General features: G+C 42.9%; 1 protein-coding gene across 1 annotated transcript in view; it reads right to left on the reverse strand.

Annotated features, from left to right (window-relative positions):
- LOC140693567 (uncharacterized) overlaps positions 1-21,833 on the reverse strand; it is a 102,086-nt gene that overhangs the window by 13,352 nt on the left and 66,901 nt on the right. The window contains exons 6-7 of the mRNA XM_072957355.1: positions 6,424-6,511; positions 3-189 (exon numbers count right to left, since the gene is read on the reverse strand). The gene's annotated coding sequence lies outside the window, so the exon portion shown is untranslated. The remainder of the gene's footprint in view (positions 1-2; positions 190-6,423; positions 6,512-21,833) is intronic.

Raw genomic sequence — 21,833 nt, forward strand, 5'->3', positions numbered from 1 at the left:
ACCTGGAAAGACAAACCACGCAAATTCCTGGATCACATGACAATATTCTTGGGATGGCAGTGCTCCCCAGAGTGAAGCACACATACAACGTGGTCTTGATCACATTCCCAGCGGGCTCCTCAGCAATAACTGACTAGCTTCTGCTACAATTCATATGGGAATTCGAGGGTCTCAGTAACCAAAACGTACCTGAAAGAGTAGAACAAAGTGAGAGGACTTGTAATTCTCAATTTCAAACATTACAACTGTATCTACAAGTGAGATTAGAGGCCATTTTTAAGGTATTATTGTGTTTATCCTTATTTTCTAAATTCTGTACAACGAATATACCTGTTAGAATAAGAAAAATAAAAACTAAAGTATCTTTTAAAACATGCACACCGATTCATTCATTGGGGAAAATTATTTTAACTATAAAGAGGTAAACAAATATCTAGTGAAAAAGGACCACTTAAAAACAAGTCTGCATTTACAATTTTCATAAATTGAAAACTGAAAAGCACAAACACATCAAATTTCTAGGAAGACTGGTGAAACATATTAATAATTATTTTCAAAAATTCTAATTGCACAATGAAAACACAAGAAAGAGAAAATCGTGATTGACAGGAAACTGCGAACACGTGGAGAGCAAAGGCCTTGAAATCACTGTTCCTTTAACTCTGCTACTAGCTCAATAGGAGAGGAAATTCCTCACTGAGGGGACAGTGGAATCCCATGCATAAGATAGGATACACAGTACAAACTGCAGTAGTATCGGGAGTGAATATGTTAGAAGAATTCTGAAGTTACAACATTGCTGAAAAACTATAAAAACACTGACAGACAGATTAAAACACACAGTCATACATATTATATAGAAACATGAACTCTGCTCCCATGTTGCATAGAAATACAAACATATTTGTTCATTTATGGGCACTGATTACTTTATCCCAGGTAGAATATTTCAACTAAAACAAATAATCAATATTACACTCCTATTGTCAAATGTACTTGATAACTTACTCTGCTATGTAACCATATGTGTCTAAGATAGATCTAAAATTATTGAAAAAGAGCTTTGTATGGTTTCTTGAATTCTTCTCAAAATTCCAAGCTTAATTTTAAAATAGATCTGAGCAGTATTTCTATATTATCTTTTCCCTTGTGAAATGAACAACACAGTCTGTTGTCAAAATTCTGTCCTTACAATGATTCACGAGCACCATATCCTCACAAAACTGCTGGACAGCAAGTCACTATCCAGACACTGTGACCAAATAAATGAAACAGAAGGAAGACAGTGATCCTATTCTGGAGGGCTTATAGTCTGTGTCAACACTGGGGTTTTTACTTGATTGGTTTGATTGGGTAGCAAAATAAAATCAATCAAGTACTTTCTTTGAGCATTCTATAAGTCATGACTGTTTTTAGTGTCATTAGCAGGAAAGACTTAAGCATGACTTGGTTAGGTCAACTAGCAACAATCATCACTGGAGAGTGAGTAATAAAGAAGTTAACTGATAGCAATGCTTCTGCCTACATGAGACCTAAAATAAATCTACACTGATATCCGAAAGGAAAATAAGGAGATGAGGTCCCCAATGAGAAAACAAACTAACAAGAAATCAAAAAATGAAAGTCATTTTCATTAACGATTCCAGGCAGTAGTGGAGCATGGTGGTGAAGATCACAAATGCTGGGGACAAACATGAGGGTCTGAAATCCCACAGCACTAGGTAGATGTGACACTGATATTTCAGTGAAATTTTCTGCATCTCAGTCTCCTATCCATAGACTGGGGACAACAACTGCACCCATCTCCTATAACGGTCCTAAGAATTAAGTTATTTTATATATAAAAGCTTAAATAAAATACCTCAGAGTTTAAATAATACCCCAAAAGCACAAGAAACAAAGAAAACAGAGACAAATTGCAGTTCATCAAAATTTAAAACTTTGCTTCAAAGGGCACCATCCAGAAAGTGAAACAACAACACAGAGGAGAAAATTTTTTCAAATCACTTATCTGGCAAGGAATTTGTATCTCAAAATGAAGAAAAAAAAACCCTACAACTCAACAATAAAAAGGCAACTCAATTAAAAGGTTAATAAAGTATCTGAAAAGGTATTTTTCAAGGAAAATATACAAATGTCCATAAAACACAATGTAATGATGTTCAATAGCATTAGCTGTAAGGGAAATCAAGTCAAAACCACTAGGAGAAACCGCTTCACACTCACTACAATAGGGTATAATAAAAAAAAAAGCGTAACAAGCACTAAAGAGGACACAGAGGAAGCAGAGCACGCAGCCCTTGCTGGTGAGGATGTAACACAGCGTGGCCACTTTGGAAAACAGCCTGGCAGGGCCTCAGAGAGTTGAACATTTCGTTTCTGACTTACCCAGCAATTCTGCTCTCTGGGCACACACGTAAGAGAACTGAAAACAAATATCCACATAAATAATACCACATGAGTGTTCACGGCGACATTACTCATCACAGCCAAAAACAGAAACAACCCAAATGCGTATCACCTGATGAATGGGTAAACAGTGGGGCCCAGCCATAGAGTGGAATGTTATTCAGCAATAGCATAGCATAGAATAGTGACTAAGGCCACAACATGAGCAAATATTGAAAACGTTACTCAGTGTGAAAGAAGTCAGTCACAATAGACGTTTCCACTTATATGAAGTGACTCGATTTACATGAAATGTCCAGCACAGGCAAATCCACAGAGAGAAAAGTGGCTCCTTGGGGCTGGGGGAGGATGGGGAAGATGGGAATGTCTGTTTATGCATACAGGGCTTCCTGTTGGGGGGATGAAAATATTCTAAGATTGAATGGGATGCACAATTCTGGGCATAGAGTAAAAACCGATGTACATTTTAATGGGTGAATTGTATTAAAACTCTTAAGAACAAAAGGACCTTGGGCCAGTATCTTCCATAGTAAATGCAAATTGCTAACTTTTATTAGAGGAAAAAGAAACTGCTCTCAGCATGAAAGCAGGAGATCAGCAAATGTGAGTTAACCGAAATTGGACAAGAGCATTTCACTTGAAACAGTTGCTGAGTGTACACGAAATATTCAGAAATAGGAAAATCACCTTGACATCACGAGGAAGCATTCTGTTTCAAATACAGATCAAGGATTCGGCAAGCCCAGCTGCCAGAAATGACCAGAGAAGAAACCTGGTTTATAAAACTAGCACCAGAGACAACAAGGAATGGTGATGAGGAAAGCAGGCGGCAAATATCTGGAACAGTTCACTACAAATAATTTCTCCACCAAAAATTGAAAAATAAAATGAAAGTGATGAAATGCTCTGTTGACATCTCGAGAATGGGCTTCCTTCTGTGCTCGACTGTTCTGTAACCCCGATTGAGAGACTAAGGAGAATCAGCATGGCTCCTGGGGGTCCCCAAAGGACTGCCCACCAGCACGCTGACCACCATCACATCTGCCAGGTTTGAATTGCAGAGAAGAGACCAAGTTCTGAAAGGCACAGGAAATATTGACAAGGGAAGAAAACGCTGAGGTCTGTCCTGGGACAGAGGCCCTCTGAGCAGAGGCCAGAAGGCTGCAGGTGAACTGCAGTAGACCTGGGGCAGGAAGGGATCACGGGGGAGCATATCTCAATTCTCTTCTGTCTCTGCCTCCGGTAGGAGAGATAAAGCCTGCATCCTTCTCACCTGGAACTGTGGGTTCTGGCTGGAAGAAGTCTTACTGACAAGGAATGATTATTCAAGACTCTGTGGAAAAAGTCAAGAAATCGAGAGGGATTAGGGAGCCATCTCCATAAGCCTCTCAAATGCTCCCATATTTATAGGGTATAATCAAAGGAAAACTTCGTTAACAGTTGTGAGATAGTAAGGAGGAAATTCGGGAAAGACAGGATGAGGCAGAGATTGTAGAATACACAATGAGTACAAAGGATTAGTGTATCTTTAGGGAAGTCATGGGGTGAGGGGAACAAGATACATTTTTAGATATGTTCATTAAAAAGCAGACCACCAGACCAGCCAGGTCCTTGTTTTGGGGATAATACATTATCTAACAACACACAAGCCCAGCGTTTATAGCTGAGGGTCTCGGTCCTTGCTTTGCAACCAGCAGAGTGCTATCTAAAACCTCAACTACACAAGCAAAGCATTGTCTCTGCTTTTTAAGGCAAGGCGTCTGGAGTGAGGATGCACAGGAACTTGCTTGTAAAGCAGTATCAAAGCATATTTTTTCTTCTTAAAATTCAGAGGCGACTGGGGTGTGTTACAATTTGTTAACCCAATCATCTGCTTCCACATGGAACCATTATGGAGGACACCCTAGGATGAAAATCCTGGATGTGGGTCTCTTCCTGCCATCTTCAGCCACTCTATCAGGGTCTAGGCACATCCGTGAATAACGATCCTACAGTACCACTCACTCTCTTAACTCCTGGTGATTGAAACTTAATTTTAGCTCTACACAACTTAACGTAGAAAAGTTTCAGCAATAAAAGATATAATATTCCATTTATATCTCATCATATTACTGATTTTCTGATTGCTCTAAGCTGCTTCTACTTGGTAAAGCACCTCATTCTGAAGCTGAATTCAGTAATTTCCATTGTGCATTTCTAGCCAGTTTGGGCTCGCTAACTTCTTTTGGTCAAATATCGATATACTTAATTGATTTCTTTGTTTATCAATTTCAACCAGGAGGAGAGGGAGTGTCACTCTTTTCCTCAGCCCACCCTCAACTCTTTTCCCATCAACTCAGGCCTCCTGAAAACAAAACAAAGTATTTTTTTCCCTTCTACTCTTTCCACAAACCCAACAGGAAACATCAGCCTGGAGAAAGAATTCAACACAAATGTTAAAACAAAAATCTATAAACCTGAAACAATACCATCTCCGAATCATGATACACAATGACATGAGATTAAGTGTGTCAGGCACAAAGCATGAGGGAGCCTGACTACCTGATTTCTATTCTTCAAAGGAAGGAAGGTTTTCGTATTTTTTATTATCATTCTTGGTCATTGTTTCTGATTATGCCAAAAAATAATTTATGAAATATTTATGCACTGCAATAACTGATTTTTATTGTATCAATTTTAGAAGGCATTCAGAGGGGATAGGAAAACCCACCTCTGTAAAAAATGCAAAAGTTCTTCCCCTGTAAAGAACACGTATACAAAATGCAACAGAGAATTCAAATTCTTGTGGAGAGGAGCAAAAGACACAAAATCAAATCAAAGTCATTACAATGAGTCAATTTAAAATTCACTGGACAAACATGCTCAATGCATACAAATAATTTTAAAGGCACACTGCAAACCATTCACTTAATGATCTGCAGGCTAGAGGAAGAATTTCACTCTTTAACAGACAACAGAAATCAATAGGGTGCCCCACCAAACAAAGAGCAGTGAACAATCAGGTTTTTAACAGTTCTGAGAAATCAGCATGTTCTAAAGATAAAAATCCAGAAATTTTAAACATTCATTCAAACCACAATGAAAAAAGCACTTAAAGAAAAAAAAAAAAAAAGAAAGTAAGCACATAGATCATTGCAACAGAACAATGAGAATTTCTTGTACCGCTAGAAGAAAGAACAGGCTATAGCCTTTTACTTGAAAAGAGACTACTTTTAAAAATAACTGCTAAAACACATTTCATCATTCATGTTGCATTTAAAAATCTGAGGTACATGTATCTGATCAGAAAAGCAATTCTGAGTAATAGTATGTTACAATTCAGTGCCAGTTTGCTTTAGAAGAAAAGAGAAAAGTTACTGTTTCTAATTCTGCACAAAGTTTAAAGAACCTCCCTGCCTCTATCTCCTCCCATTTCCTAAGCTCATGCTCCCTAATCCTTCTGAAACAAGTATGAGAAAGTCTTATTCCCAATATGCCAAATGACAACTGAATATCAATTTATTAGTGTAAATATATGCCAACACCTTGAAATGGAGGAGAAAGGTATCAGAAGTCTATATGGAATTTCTTTCTACCTTCCTGAAATCACACACACCAACGTTCACACAGACACAGACACAGACACAGACACATACCCCCTGGATTACTGGGCACTTCACAAGCTTAGTACTTACAACTTGTAGAAGGTAACTTTGTAGTTACTTTAAAATACAAAACTGTCAGCTTTTGAAAGCCTTCATCATCTGCTAAACCATCTAAATATCAAAGAGACCCAATTAGCCTTCTCTGTAGAATGTAATTTCCCTTGATGGCAAAACAGTCTCTAAGAAGTACTGGATCAAAGATTCGTGTTTATCACTACCTATGATCGTTTTTAAGCACATTAACAGATTCAGAAATGTATGTCTCAAAAACATTTATTCCTATTGAAATAGTATACGTGTTCAATTGTCTATACAGTGACTAGGTCCCATGATGGTGTTTAAGAGCTATTTTGTGTATAGCAATATTTACCTTCAAGTGCAGAAAAGGAGGGTGTGTATTACTCAGTTGTAGAGCACCTGCTTAGCATGCACAATGTCCTGGCTTCAGTCCCCAGTACCTCCAAAAAAAATAAATAAAAATAAGTGCATATTTAAAAATAAGAATAAAGTTATAAAAAATGCAGACTAAAAACCACTGCAATCTAGGTGCTACAATTATACTAAAAAAACAAGTGTTTCTATCAAATATTAACTATATGCCAATCACAGAGACAACCAAAAGTCACACCTGAAGCATCACGTGTGATTCTCAGCAACCCTACTAAGTAGACACGGATGAGAAACCCGGCTCTGCGGATGAGGAGACGGAGCTCGGAGGAGCCGGGGACGCTGACTGTCCTGCTCCCCGTGACACCGCGTCAGCCCAGGGCAAGCGCTGACAGAGCTGCACTGAGGGGACACCCAGCTGCATGGAACCTTGGGGCACTGGGGAGTCCCAGAAAACACTAAAAACTTTTCAGTGAAAAACCAGCTAAAATATATTACACTGTGCTGCATCCTTTAAACAGGGAAAGTGACTGAGACCTTTTTGATGCCTCCGTGTCCTTTCTGCCATTATCAGTTACTTGCCCTCACAGTGCGACCAGTGATGATCTGGACCCCATATGAAGTGCACTCAGATGGAAGAGCTTTTAAAGCTGGTTTATGAAGTTTGTAAGACTGTCTATGACTCACAAAGGCGGTCATTCATCACTTCTCACCGGTGTGGACGTACCACCTGAAATCACTCCTTTCTGCTTTTTAAAATCCCTTCATCTACTCCAGACTTTTCAACAGCAAAGAAGTAGCTCAACCACAGACAGTGGACAGCTTTTCACCAAATGGACTCGAACAGCCCATCTGACAACCTGGAAGCCCTTGTCTTCTATTAAACCCACTTCCAGGTACTTCATCATTTTCTGATTGGTGGACTCGGCCTCTGACTGGCCTACTCAGAGAGCTCCCAACCTCACATCCAGGGGTGGGAGAGGACCATGCTGTTGGGGGAAATCAGTGAGGAAGCTGGACATCCTCCAGCCACGTCTGCACGGGTAGAAGTGCCTCAACGTGCTCAGAAATTATACCGTCATCATCCCTGGGCTCCCATGGACTGGTTTCACATTAACCAAGCTCATGAGACACTGATGCAAGGAAACCAGAAACTTAAATTTTTAATGTAACAGAAGACGTGAATCTATGAACCAGACTGAAATATCAGAGTTCAACCATGAGTACATTTTCTCCTCCACGGCCCAATCACGGGCAGGCAGTCACATGGCAAGCATGGACAGAAACGGAGCAGGAAGGGTTTCTAGATTAATTCAATGGACTATATTTCTATTATACGAACAGATCTACTGCCCAGAAGTCAATTAACGCCAATCACGGTGCACTCTCCGTGGACAGCGGCCAAGAAATGACTATGAGCTCCTGTGTAACACTCCTTTCCCTGTCCTTTCTAGGCTAACTGATGCACAGAGGTATAAAGATTCAGGGATGTCGATAATGCTAAACACCCAAAGCCCATCTCTGGGAACCTCAAAACCAGACAGCCAGGGTTTAAATACCAGCTCTGCCAATTACTAGTTCTGTGATTTTGCCAACTTAATTACCCTCTGTGTGCCTCAATTTCCACACTGTAAAACTGGGATAACAATCAAACCTTCCTTACTCGCTTGTTGAGAAGATTGAAGGATTCATTTCTGTAAAATGCTCAGAAAAGAATGTAGCACATTTTGGGTGTTCAACAAATGTCAACTTAATATCAAATTGTTTTACAAGTGTCCCCTCTAATCATCTTATCTGTTTCCTGGCTAGCCTAAGTCCCAAATAAAATCCTTATTTCTCCTTTTACACACTCTTGGGGAGCACCCTTATGTTCCATCCAACCACCTGTTTAAACTGAGGGAGTGGATGTCTCCTAACCACTCCTCTGGGCCATGGAGGGTGCTTCTCCCTTCACACCCCTGGCCCCTGGCCCACAGCTAGCACTCATTACACTAACAGAGTGAGGTGTGAGTCCGGGGAGACAAGCAGGGCATGTGAAACCCTTCCTTTCACTCCAGTGTTGGTCACCATTGGGAAGCACGCGGGATGCTCAGCTCCATTTCAGGAAAGCCCTGTGCATGAAAGGGCAGGTCTTCTCAAGGGAAGGCTCGCTGTGGCCCAGAGCTACATGGGACAGGGTGAGTCTGTATTTCTGGGACACAGTATCATGCCACGCATTTTCCCACAGCCTTGAAGTTCATGGAGAACGTGGCTTCATCAGTAACAAAGAAGACATTTATTGCCTGTCTACTCTTTTGTGTCATCTCTCAGTAGGCTGCTGGAGACAACATATGTATAAGTATTGGATCTCCTTAAACCCCAAAATATATGAAGTAACAAATAATTCTGTGGCTTAACGTTGGTTTAGGGCGACTGTGTAACAGTTCTGACTCTGCTGATGCTAAATTATGGGTATAGGAACTATGGAACCTCCTCAAATATCTTTCATCATAAAACCATCTCTTCTTATTTTCCTGTTTCTTAGTAATTGCCAAAGACTCTCAAATGATGGCTTCACACAAAACAGCAGCTAAAGTTTAAGAGCCCTCTTCACATACACACTGTGGTAAACACTGAACATAATTTCTAATTCTCACAATTCTACAAATCAGATACGAATGTCCCCATCTCACAGACGAGGGAAAAACTCAAAACGAACTGACTCAGGCTCAAGTGGCTCAGTGGCAGCGCGTGCAGGCAAACCATATCAAAAACTACACCCCTTCGTATATGTACCAAATCTCCTACCACCAATTAACACACAGCGGCGGGGTCAAAACTCAGGGAACTCAATACACTTTTCACCTTTAAGGTCCTCCAGATGCCGCTTCTAGCTGTTTTATAAAATCCCGGCTCACTGGTTTCTAACACTAGAAGAAAAGCCCGATTTTGCTATTGTTTGCACAGCAAGTCTGAAATGTTCACAGTGAGATGACAGAATAAATCTAAGATATAAGCAGAATAACTTTTCCAGTTAGACAGACATAACGGACATTGGGCTATTCTGAAGCATTAAGTAAAGTAATCAAAATAAAATAACGTTGTTTAAGCCTCCTTTTACAAACAGGAAAGTTAAGACTGTAAGTAGGTGCAACAGTGCCACCTATGGCTAAAATGACCTTCCAGGTTACCAGGAAAGATGCAACACAAAAATTGCCTGTAGGATCAGTAACGAGAATCAGATAAATAAAACTTATATAGCACATGCTGCACTTTGATTCGGGGGAAAGGAGGGATATTCAGTATTTAATCTGATATTGCTAATACTCCTGAATATAAACAGAAGATATAGGCTCATGGAAACTCATCTTAGAAGAGGAAAGAATCCAGTTCAGCCACTTCATTTTACAGGAGGGGAAACTGAGACATGGGATCTGTCCTCCTGGCAATCAGCAGCAAAGTTCTCCTATGCCTCATGTCTTGCACTGTAGCAAAAACCAACAGATCTGTACTAGGCCTATATTCATAAAATTCACGTTTGTATTTTTCCAACAGTAGGTTATCTAAGTATCTTGCAAAATACTAAAAGAGCCAGGATATCATACAATTTTGTTGCCATACAAAAACATTTATTTACATAATAAAACAGCATGAGCTTTATTCTCTCTATTAAAAAAGTGACATGTCAAATCAATGTTTTGATATTTTAAACCTGTTAAGAATGTAGAAAAAAATCAAAATTTTCTTTAATCACAAAATAGAGGAGTTTATTCCCTGAAAATGATCAATATGGATTTTACTAAACTTAACGGATCTGGTCAGAATCCCACGAATTTAAATGTCTGAGTGGATGGTTACACGGCAACATAAATTCTGATTTGTAACAATACATATTCTGTGTAAATAATCTTCAAGGTCATCTGATTAAGGCAATTTAACTAGTCCCTGTCTCACTAGAATGATACAGATTTCATTAAAACTTCATACTACACCAAAAAAAAAATGAATCCTTGTTACTTTAAACCATATTCAAATATATCATACAAATACATATTGAATATGTATCAGAAATAAGCGACACTCTTTAGTATTCAGAGTTGATCCTTCTAAAATATCTGTCATTGTGACAGCACACTTTTATTAAGCACCTCTTGGGTTCTTTGTATACAAGGCATCTACCTCTCACAGTCAGACAAATTAAACGATATTACTCAAATTTCACAAATGAGGAAATGTACTTAAGCCATGAAAATAAAGTACATATTCATCAACAGGAAAGAAAAGAGTAAAGACTTTTCTTACAATATTCACTGACAATCTTTTCTTCCATATTAAAACTACATAAAACCAATTCAGTCTTTGTAAGTATTTCTGTCAAAAAGGGCCACAAGAGAAAAACAAGCAACATCATTAGCAGTGGTTGGACTTTAAGAGCTCACTTCTCTTTTGCACTATAATTATTTTTAATGTTTTGTTTTTAGTGCTTACAGAGCACTAAAATAAAAAAAATAACTTTTTATGTAATTACCTGAGAATTAAAAATTTGTGAAAATGAACAATTTTAATTTCTGCCACTCTGTCTCAACTTCTCAATGGTGTCTCTCCTTTCAAGGCCTCATCAGTCTGAGGTCACTAAACTCGGCCGTTTATGGAGTCACAGGTGTTCGGGTAACCACTTAACGGGAGGCTGATAAGAGGAGCAATTAAGAATGCATTCTGTGCAGCCTGGGTTCCAGCACCGAGCTAGCCACAGCCTGCTGCGTGTAATTGGGACAAGCTGCTCCATCTCTCAATCCTTCAGCTGCAAAAAAGGAGACACTGATACCTACAATCAAACACCTGCTATGAATTAAAACATGAGGAAAACATTTTAGCCTTAGGTAGGTGTCCACTCACAGTGAGTTTGGTCATTATGATGATGAGGATGGCTGTTAACAAATTAAGCTAGACCAAACAGGAGAAATCCCCTTAAAGGAGAAACATTTTAAGTCAATGAGCATTTCTTTTTGGATGAATTGCAGAATATTCTAATGATTTTTTAATAAACCAAATTTTGTCCATTAATTATAGATTTACAGGTTCATGGACAAGTCTCCAGAAAAAGAATTAGAGGCCTCTTACCTCTGTAAACTAAGAAAGTAAATTTTAACAAAAATCACGGAGGAGATTATACCTCATTTGGGAGAGTAAGTGCTTAACATGCATGAGGCACTCAGTTCAGTCCCCATTAACTCCATTTAAAAACATGGTTTTTTAGGAAATGGAAAATTAAAGCAAAAAGATGGAGGAATACAGAATTTTTTAGAGACTCATCTCAGATTTAAGATGGGGAAGAAACCATCCATTTCTCAGAAGAAATCTTGAGGACTATGTAAACTGGATCTGAGATGTCTAGTCCTTTAACATTATTCAAGAATTCATATTACCAAGTCTTAAAATTACCTGATAACGCACAGTGGTGATACTGATCATAACAGCTTCCATCACGGATCGAGCTCCGGCTAGGACTGCTCTGTTCTGACATCTCTGCCCCTCAGGCCTCACCAGGCTGAGAGCACTAAATTCGGTCATTCAAGAGCATCTTTTGTAAGTCCTCCATTTGTGCTTCTGACTCTCCCCTCACCAGCTCCTCTGAGGGAAGCACTGTTATCATCTTTCCCACTCACAGATAAGGCCACTGAGGCACAGAGACTAAACTCGTTCCAGGTCACATTGGCATTAAAGGAATTCTGTATTTCTGCTGTTTGCTTTTGACAAAGGAATCTGAGATATCAATTCAAGGCAGAATGTTAAATAATCAAGTCTGTCAGGTCTTCACCTCAAAGAGCAGATAGTATAAATTCCTGATGTAGGATGAGGCTGCCGCCACAAACTGACTCAGCTTGAAATTAATATCCAAGATGAAGCAGCGGATACACGTAAATATTCACGATTGTCAAGTCTGCTCACGGGTCTGGGCCCTTCACTGCCTGAACGGGGGTGAAATCCCCACCCGTGTCTGGGAGAGATGCACGGTGCTTCCCGGGCTCAAACAGGCTTCACGGGCTATTTCCTCCCACAGACTGGCCTCAACGATTAAAAGCTCTCAAGGTGTTTACACCATTCAAAACAAAAAGACATTTTTGCAGATGGAGCACTTTCTTAGGCTTAAATCTTTTTTTGCCTACACTCACCCAGGGGGAAAAAAGAAACATGACTCTGCAAAGTCTCTGACCCTCACCACTCACAGGAGTAGAACAGCCACAGCAGAAGATGGCTCTTCACATTGCAGGATGAGAACAAAATAAAGATGCCCCAACAACAGGCACTCCCAGACACAGCGCTCAGCAGTCTTCTGCAAACTCACGGTTGTGTAGCACCCATCACCTTCTATTTCCAGAACACTTCATCACCCCTAAAGAATCCGCCTATCACTAGCAGTCACTCCCTAATCCCCCTCCAACCAGCCCCTTCCAGCCATCACCTGCTCTCTGCCTCTGCATGTGCCTTTTCTGGGCATTTCAGATCACTGAAATCAACAATATTTGACCGTTTGTGTCTGCTTCCTTTCAATTAACAAGCTGTTATCAAGGCTTGTATATTTTGAAGTGGTATCAGCACCTCTTTCTTTTTTTTTTTTTGAAAACGTTAAAGATTATTAGAAGGTGGTAAGCACTATCAAAAAGAGTAGAGTGGAGCATAAGTGATTGGGTTTCAAAGGGAAAAGTGTGGGTTGAACAGTCAGGGTGGACTTCCAAAAACAGGTGGCCTTTTTCATTTTCCTCTTTTTTTTTTCTTTTTTATTCACTCTTACGTGTGAATAATCTTCCACTACATGGAGATACTACATTCTGTTCATCCATTCAGCAGCTATGTATGGACGAGTTCCAGAAAACTGAGTGTAAGAGTTGACTAGCATGGATGGCATTTAAGCAAAGGGCAAAATGTGCTTTCAAAAAAAAGCCAACAAACAGAGGCACAAGGAAATTCAGTGCGTTTCTGAGCAAAGTGCTTGCTTGCTTCGGCAGGACTACCGTGCAGGACTGTGGCGGATATTGGCAGGAGTCACGGTGTGGGAGAAACATGAGAAGACTCCCCACTGCAAGTAGCTCAGACAATTCTCCTCCCTCATCCTGTATTGTTAGAACAATGTTTCTAGGTTACTCTTATTTCAAGTAATAGCACTTTAACTGCACATCTGATCATCTCCATCAGACCACCTTTCCTCCAAGCAACAGAAAAGCATTCAATGACCTGAGCAGCTCCAGGACATAATGGTGATGGATTAGGGAGTCCTGCAGCATTCCAGCCTACAGGCACAAACCCCACATGTGCCCTGGTGATGTCCAGAAAATAAAATGCATGGAAATATCTCACTGTTTTTACACGACATCTGCCCTCAATTTGCCCCAAAATCATGCTCGCAAAGCACTAATCAACCCTCTCAATACAAAAATAAAAAAGCTAAGAAGGCAAATTTAGGCTCTTTCATTGAAAACCAGCAACCATCACTGCCAGTATCTGAGCTGGAATGCTCCTGACTTTGAAAACCACTGCGCAGTTACTTTTCAAGCGTAAAACTCATATATGTATTCCATGTAGATGATATTGCAGTAGGATTTTTCTTTTCAAAATTTCCACTTGCAACATTAGCACAAGAAAGTTTATGTATAGGCTTTAAAAAATCAATTATCCTCCACTTTCTTAATTTTGAACTAATTATTATTTTATAAATGTGGCTATGCTGCGTATTATAAACCGTTTGATTTCTGAAAACAAGACCTTTATGACCTCACTATTTCAGAGAAAACTTTAACGATTCTTTGAGAGGTGGGGCCTGGGGCGCCCACTATCAGCTCTTTAAATACTGACAAGGATGTGCTATGAAGTAATGCAAAGGCTCTAACTCCACATTAGCTCAGAAAGCAAAGAAACTACACCAAAGACTTCCTTAAAAATTTTATATATTTCTATTCTTTTGAATATTAAAGTTCTTAAATGATATGATTTTTTTGAAAAAGACAACAGCTGTATTAAATTTCCTCTCACCAAGAAAGCAATCTTTATGAAGTAAAAAACCCCTATGGAAATCGAAATGACAGGACGTTTCTAGCTAAGTGAACATCCAGATCTGAACACAAACCTAAATCCGATCAGATCTCACTCGAAGGAGCTCTACAAAGTCCTGGGCAACCCTGGAAATTAGCTCTTTTTTTCCAAATGTTGGCTGAGCTAAGATCATCACACTAGGCAGGGAAGGAGAGAAGAGGAAAATCCACCTGGCGGCCTCCATCAGTTTTCTTCCAGCCACAAAATGCCTCTAGGTCGGCCCGCTAACAAGTCCCCCAATAAGGAAAGCCGGCATCCACACTGCCCCTGCCATCCCCAAGTAGCCCCGATGCCCATATCCCAGCCTGTGAATGGTCTTCTAATGATCCCCCAGTTGGTGGCACCCACCCCCTCTTCCCCGCTATACAAACACAGAGAGCCACGGCAGCCTTCCCAAATCACAAATTTGATTACATCAACCCCCACTTCAAACCCTTTAGAGGCTCCCTGTTAGAGTTCTAGCCCCACCCCAGACCCTGCTCGCCCATCCTCACCTAAGTACACAGGTCCCCAGTGACCACAGGGGCCCCTGACCTGCTCCTACTTCCCACTTGCTCCAGTCTCATTTTGACTGTTTCCCAAGGAAGCCTTCCCTCCCTCCAACCTCCACAATTTGTTCCTCTCTTCCTAGAACATTCTAGGCTAAGTCAACTTCTGACAATGCTAAGCTCTCAAGAAGCAAATACATTTTGCTTACTAAAGTGGCTACACGCTCTCTCCCCTAGACTCACAGAAGTGCATGTGTAATGTATAAATGAATGACCGGTTGGGTCTCAAAGGGACAGACATACCTGCTCTCGCCCGTCCCGATCCTTCGGTCTGTAGAATATCAGAAGCAAAACCAGAAGTACCTTTCCTGAGGGTCACTTCTGTTGACACCCTTCACTGCCTACTGTGTCAGTTCTAGTAAAACTCAACTTCTTCCAAAGCCCTACATCCCGGACTCTCTCCAGTGTCCTCCCCAGCAGGGGCTCCCTCCACCCTGGACTGCACAGGGCACTCTCCCCGGGTGCCCACGCCAAAAGCCTCCAGGCCTCTGCCCGGGCTGCACCTGCGATCTGAGACACATTCTTGACTCCTTCTCCTGGCTGACTCTTACTCTGTCCTCACAACTGAATGTAGAGCCCATTTCTTCCAGGAATTCCTCTCCGATAATGTCCTTTAGGTCTTGTCTGGTCTCTATCTATAGCAGCAGTACATGGTGACCAACTGGGTGTTTGCCCGCTCCTTTGAGACCACGAACACTTGGGAACCACGTGGGAAGGAGTGAGAGATTACAAGACGGTTGAGGGAAGCAAAAAGCAGAAATCACAGTCCAAGTCCCAAATTCAAGGATACTTTCTCAGAAAAAAGTATAAACTATTTCACACGTGTGCAATTTGGCTACTATTTTTGTGGCTTGGGGACAGCAAGAACTTGGTGTTCTAGTCCAAAACCTAGGTTACATGCAAAGAAATGTATACATTCATATCCAAAGGAAACCAGAGCTGCTCAACAACAGTTTGCAGTTAGAACTGAAAGGAACTTTGATAAAGGCAATCTCTCTCTCTCTCTCTTCTTTCTTTTCTGGCATCATATAATTTTAGAAGTATTTGCGTGACTAACAGACGTCTACAGCCCGTGATTCTGCACTGAAGTGTTTGGGGCTGAGGAAGCCCAGATTAGATTCACTCTGTAAATGCAATCACACCAACACACTGATAGGTGCCGTGTGGTGAAACTGATGTTCCAAAGCAGGCAACCTTATTCGGTAAGAGAACTCTGAATAGAAAGGAAGAAATGCAATGTCCTATACTGAATTTCATTTGCTATATGGGCCATTAACTGATAGTATATCTTGACTAATGAAACCCAAAAATAAATTGTCAATGTCGGTTTTCTTCATCTGACCATTTTATGCTAACTTCGGATATTAAATCCTCACTCCATACGGAAGCTCAGGCCTATGCTGCAGCACAGTTACACCCCGTGGAAGAAAGCCGACCAAGGGAGAATTGGAGAGTTTCCCTTTAGAAGCTGCGAAGTGTGGTTTTACACCTGTATATCATTTGCAACCACATCATCGACAATGGAGTTAGACGTTACCTCTGTGGGGCGAAAAGCACTGCATGCTTCAGAACCATCAAAGAACGCTGAGCTTTGTGAAACAGTCCTGAGGCACTTAAATCATACTTTTTCTGAAAGGCTCCAAATCTGACCCACTTCACCATTCCAGGTATAACAGGGAAGTACTGGAAACAGTAGAGAGAACATGCCCTTGAAGTCTGACAAGGCTCTGCTTGAATCCTGCTACAGTATTTATCAACCGCTAAAAAAACCAATTCCTTAACCCCTCTGAGAAGGCTTCCCAATCCCCAAAAGGGGGCTGTCAGCGCCCACCTGGGAGTCATGGATGTGAATGAAACACGCAAGTAGGGCGGCCGACTGCTACCTGACACGGGGCCTGGCTAGTTTCGATCCGCTGCCCTTCTGCCCCTTTAAACTTGCACTGATCCCCCTGGTAAGGATCAAGTCCCCGGAACAGACTGCCCGTATCTTCTGTGTATCCCTGGATACATGACTTACAATTAGGAGGCCAGAAAAACAACTGCCTCCTCCCAAGTCACTAACAATATTCTTAAGAGTCTGGGTATTTTTAACTCTATTTTTCAGGGAGACTATTCCAGAACTTTCCAAGCACCATTCTCCAGGTTGGCTCCCCTCCCAGTGCCCATCCTTCTTACCTCAGATCCTCTGTCTGACTGCCTCCTGTTCATGGGAAAGCGAGTCCAGTAGGGTGGGGACTCCCTAGGCCTCCCTCCCTCCCTCACAGGTGACTGTGAATACCTTCTCCCCACTCCAACTCCAGCTTCTGAGGATTCTAACCTTCCGTATCCTGCAGCCTCTGCACCTTCCTAAGACGCACACGTGGCCAAGACTCTCCCTTTGGATTTCTTTCTGGCTGGCCCTGCTGACCCCCAGGCCCCTTAAGGATAAATGGGATTGCTCTGAAAATGATAAACGCCGCTGGCTGACACACCAAAGCTGCATGGTCTGGGCTTACCTCCAACCGAGGCACAGCCCTCCCCTCCCTCAGCCTCAGTCTGCAGCTCTCGAGATGATCTAATTCACATGCAAGGCTGTGAACACCAGCTAAGAATGACGACTCCCAACTTGTATCTCTAGTCCAGCTCCTTCACCTGAGCCCCAGTCTCATAGAGCCGAGTGCCTCTTTGAAGTCCTAACTTGGATGAAAAATGGCATCTTAAAAATGCCTCATGTCCACCATTTACTCTGGAATTCGATTCCTGGCAGGTACCTCCCAGACTCCCCATTTTAGTAACAGCCTCAGCACCCACCTAGTTGTCTCAGCTCACATTCAATTTCCACTGTTCCCTCCCCCCGGCCCTGCCCTGGAATCAGTCCTGTTATTTTCGCCAATAAGCTGATCTCAAGTGTGGTTTTGCAGGGACCATGGCCGGAAACACACAAGCTCACAGCATGGTTCACTAACAGTCCGCCGTAGGGTGCTCCCTGGAGGGGGAGGCATCTCCTGCCGCTGGTCACCTCAGAAGGCACTGGATTCTCACACAGGAGGCCCAGGAGAAGGGACTCAAGATTTTCCCGTGGTCTGAGCTTTGAAGGGCCCGAGGTCTGGGGGAGCTCCTAATTAGCAGACACACTTGCCAGTGAGCAGATGAGGATGGGGGAACCCACGCAAGGCTGTTATCACTCCAACTCCTGGGCTCTCGGGAGCCACGGGAAAGACCTGTGTCCAGTGTACAGCCCAGCCATCACAGATCCCAGCCTGCATTTGCCAACCCGCACAGCCTAGACTCCATCTACTTGCGACACTTACTTCTGTTCTGTTCCCCACCCAGAATGTGATGGACTCATTCAGATATTCTGGCCTGTCTCAAGCGAGACAGATTCAGTGAAAAATGAAGTGTCCACATTTGGACCAGAGCATGAAAGGAGAAACAAGGCCTCATGGTCAGCATGATGGTGGTGGCCAAACCCTTCCACCGGGTGAGATGAACCATGGTGAGGGTGAGAATCCAGGGTCCTAGGTCGGCCAAATCATCTTCCTTCACGGTTGTCTGGGGTGTTGGAGACTGACTACCACAAACTAACGACACGGCTGTCAGTGGTGGATGTCAGCTGCAACAGAAACGGATTCAAGTCTTTACTGCCAACATGGGTTAAAAGTAAAGGCCGGGGCAGGGAGGTCTGCACGGCTGCTGAGGCAAACCACAGACCCAGCTCTGAATGCCCACTGGCTGGAGCAGAGAGGAAGCTACGGCCCTTTTAGCTGTCCCTGTGTCCAACAGATCCAGGTGAGCCAGCTACTTAGGAGAAGGTCATGTTGTCCTGATACCCAGAAAAACCAGCCTCGTAAAGGGAACAAATAGTGTCATGGATTTTAGACCCAATTCTGCCCCTTTATGAAGGCAAAGTAAAGTAAATGGCACGGGGAAGTTGAATGCAAAAAAAAAAAATTAAAGAACCAAACGGTGACCGCTTCCTCCAACAGCGTCCCCTGCAGCTGTCACCCCCGAGCCGGCCACTTCCTCACCAGTGACCGCCGGCCAGGAAGCGCCGTCACGCACGTCACACAGCGACAGCCAGGAACCGCGTGCCGAGCACGTTTGTGTAAAAGCAGGAATCGAGCAAAATGCTGCAGAGTTTGACCTTACAAGTTTAAATACTCCATGAAAAGAATCCCTGAGCAGCCGACTAAATCAATTCGCATCTTACTTCTTCAAAACAATCAAACAAATTTAATAAGGGCGCATTTGTCACCAAATAAAAGGAGGACCAAACAGGTTCCTCAAAGCAAGGATTTTAACAGGTATCTAACACCAGTGGGTAATGTGCTAACAAAGCAAATATTCCAAAACATTAGAAAATACAAAATGACTAGGATAATACATGGATCAAGACAGATATTAAGATTTTGCTTTTTAAAGCGATGGAGACAGTATGGAGGGCAATCTGGCTATTTCCAATGCAGGGTGTGCACAGCCCACATTTTCAGATGCAACAACATGCTCACTGGGCAGTACAAATGAAAAAGGAATAAAGAAAAAGGAAAAGAGGAACAAGAGAAAATTAGAAACACACAAGAACAAAAATGATTTTGACAGCATGTACAAGAATTTACGTGAGTGTGTGAGGCCAGGGATGAGGGGATGGTGAGACCCACCCTCACCCCCTGCTCCAGGGAAAGCAGGGACCTAAGGGGAGTGGCGCTGCCAGGGGACCCCAACGTGGTCAGCGCCCCTAACCAAAATTCCACCTACAAGCTTCAAGGCAGCTTTTGAGCTACAAATTGTGGTCGCATTTCAGTCTGGACCGTTTTACTCACTTCCACCAAGAGTAGCAGGAGAGAATTAGGCTCTGCTCCTGTACCAAAGAATTGTTTAAATAATTAATGACTGTGGAATACTAAAAGCAACAATGGGGTAAAAGTGACTGGAGGAGAATGTGCTTGACCCGAGCTCACTGGCCGCGTTATCTCACTGACGTTCAGAAGCTGGCTGAGCCCTTATGGTACCAGAACAGACAGACCCAAAAGGAGGGAGGTTTAATGCGCTGCTGTATTTCGATACTGGGAGCCATGCCTGGTACACGAGGTTCTGGGTAAACAATGGGGACAGTGTCAACCACTGTGGGCTAATTACACATCCGGATACTCCGCCAAGTCCCAAGGGCAGACTTCAAAAGACAAAAACAATCTGGCATTCTCTGGTGGGGCTGCAGACTCAGAGACAAGCATTTGTTGAGCAAAAATATCACCAGTGCCTCCTATGACAAAAGAGGAGGCACTGGCGTGGGGGCTGGGGCAGGGCTCCAGGCTTCCACTGCTCACTCACCAGTCTGTCCAGGGGGAGAAGTGGTCCCTGATTATGTTGCACTGATGCACCTACCTTGACTAATGCCTGGGGCCTCAGCAGGTGTTGACAGGAGAGGTGAACGGAGCCAGACTTGGTGTAGCACGGTGCTGGCAGCTATGCCCTCAGCAGTGCCCAGGCTCCTATACATGCCAGCTCATCTTAAGAAGCAGATGGGGAGTGCGGGCATGTAGATCACAGGGCCCTGAGAGGACAAGTACAGATCATGGCTACAGCATGCCTCTCCCCTTCCTTAAGTCATAGAGGTATGTCTGGGAGGAACAGAAAATTCATCCAGAGCCCGCTACATTATCTCTCGCAGGTGGGACTCGTGTCCCCTGTGCTTCTCACTCACAGGGCTGGTCTAGACATTCTTTTTATCAATTCTCTAGCATCTTCTCCTCCAACTTACCAACAACCAGAGAGTAGGATCTGATCTTAGCTAAGTTCAAGAGTCACAGAGCACTTCCTTCACAGCGGGCCCAGAAACATGTGCCAGGTTCTCCGACCGTCACCTGTGGGACCACCATGAGCCCTCTCCAGACTCAAGGACAGAGGCCGTAGGCCGGGGGAACACAGCTTCCCTCACTCTCCCCAGCAAAGGTTTCCACGTCTCGGAAAAGGCATCTCACCCTCTTCTGCCTGAGGGACAGCACAACAGATACACCGGGAAACAGAGCTGAAGTTGGGGGGGTAGGCAGCCCAGAAGAGCTCGTCTGTACTTCCGAGGCAATGTGGGGCCGTTGACTTAATCACAGGGAAAAAGTGAGAATGAACATTTCCCTGCTCTGTCCCATACACCGTGATACGCCTTTCCCTGCATAAGGAGTTCATTCGGAAGTCCCCGGCGGTGTTTCTGATGTCCTAACTTGGCATGGAGGCTGTCGGGCAAGAAGAGAGGGCCTGAGCAGAATAGGTGCTGGGCCTGGGAGGCAGGAGACACCGGCTCCAGCCCCAGCTCAACCAGCTCCTCGTTCCGCCTCTCGGGGTTCAGCATCTCATCTATAAGCAAAGGGATGAGACTGTCCCAGGACAGGCTGCCCAACAGAAATGAAATGAGAGCCATGTAAATAACGTTTCCCATTTGCCACGTTTAAAATGGTAAACAAAGAAACAAACCAACAAACAAAAAACAAATACTAGAAACTGATTTTAAGAACAGATCTTACTTAATCTACTGTATGTAAAATACTATCATTTTGACATGTAATCAATATAGGAAGTAAAGAGATAGTTTATATACTTTTACTAGACAAGCCTCAGTGTCTGATGTGCATTTGACCTAGAGCACATCTCAGCTCAGTCCAGCCTCCTCCCCAGTGCTCCTAGCATCAGTGGCTTTGGCTACTTTATTGGACAGCAACCCCAGGGGTCCCACCATGGTCATGGCTGTAAAGCGGGAGTAAGTGTCCACACTAACCCTAAAAGGATCTCTCTGAAACAAAGGCGGATT

This window comes from Vicugna pacos, unplaced genomic scaffold (genome assembly GCF_048564905.1).
Source record: "Vicugna pacos unplaced genomic scaffold, VicPac4 scaffold_19, whole genome shotgun sequence".
Classification (NCBI taxonomy): domain Eukaryota; kingdom Metazoa; phylum Chordata; class Mammalia; order Artiodactyla; family Camelidae; genus Vicugna; species Vicugna pacos.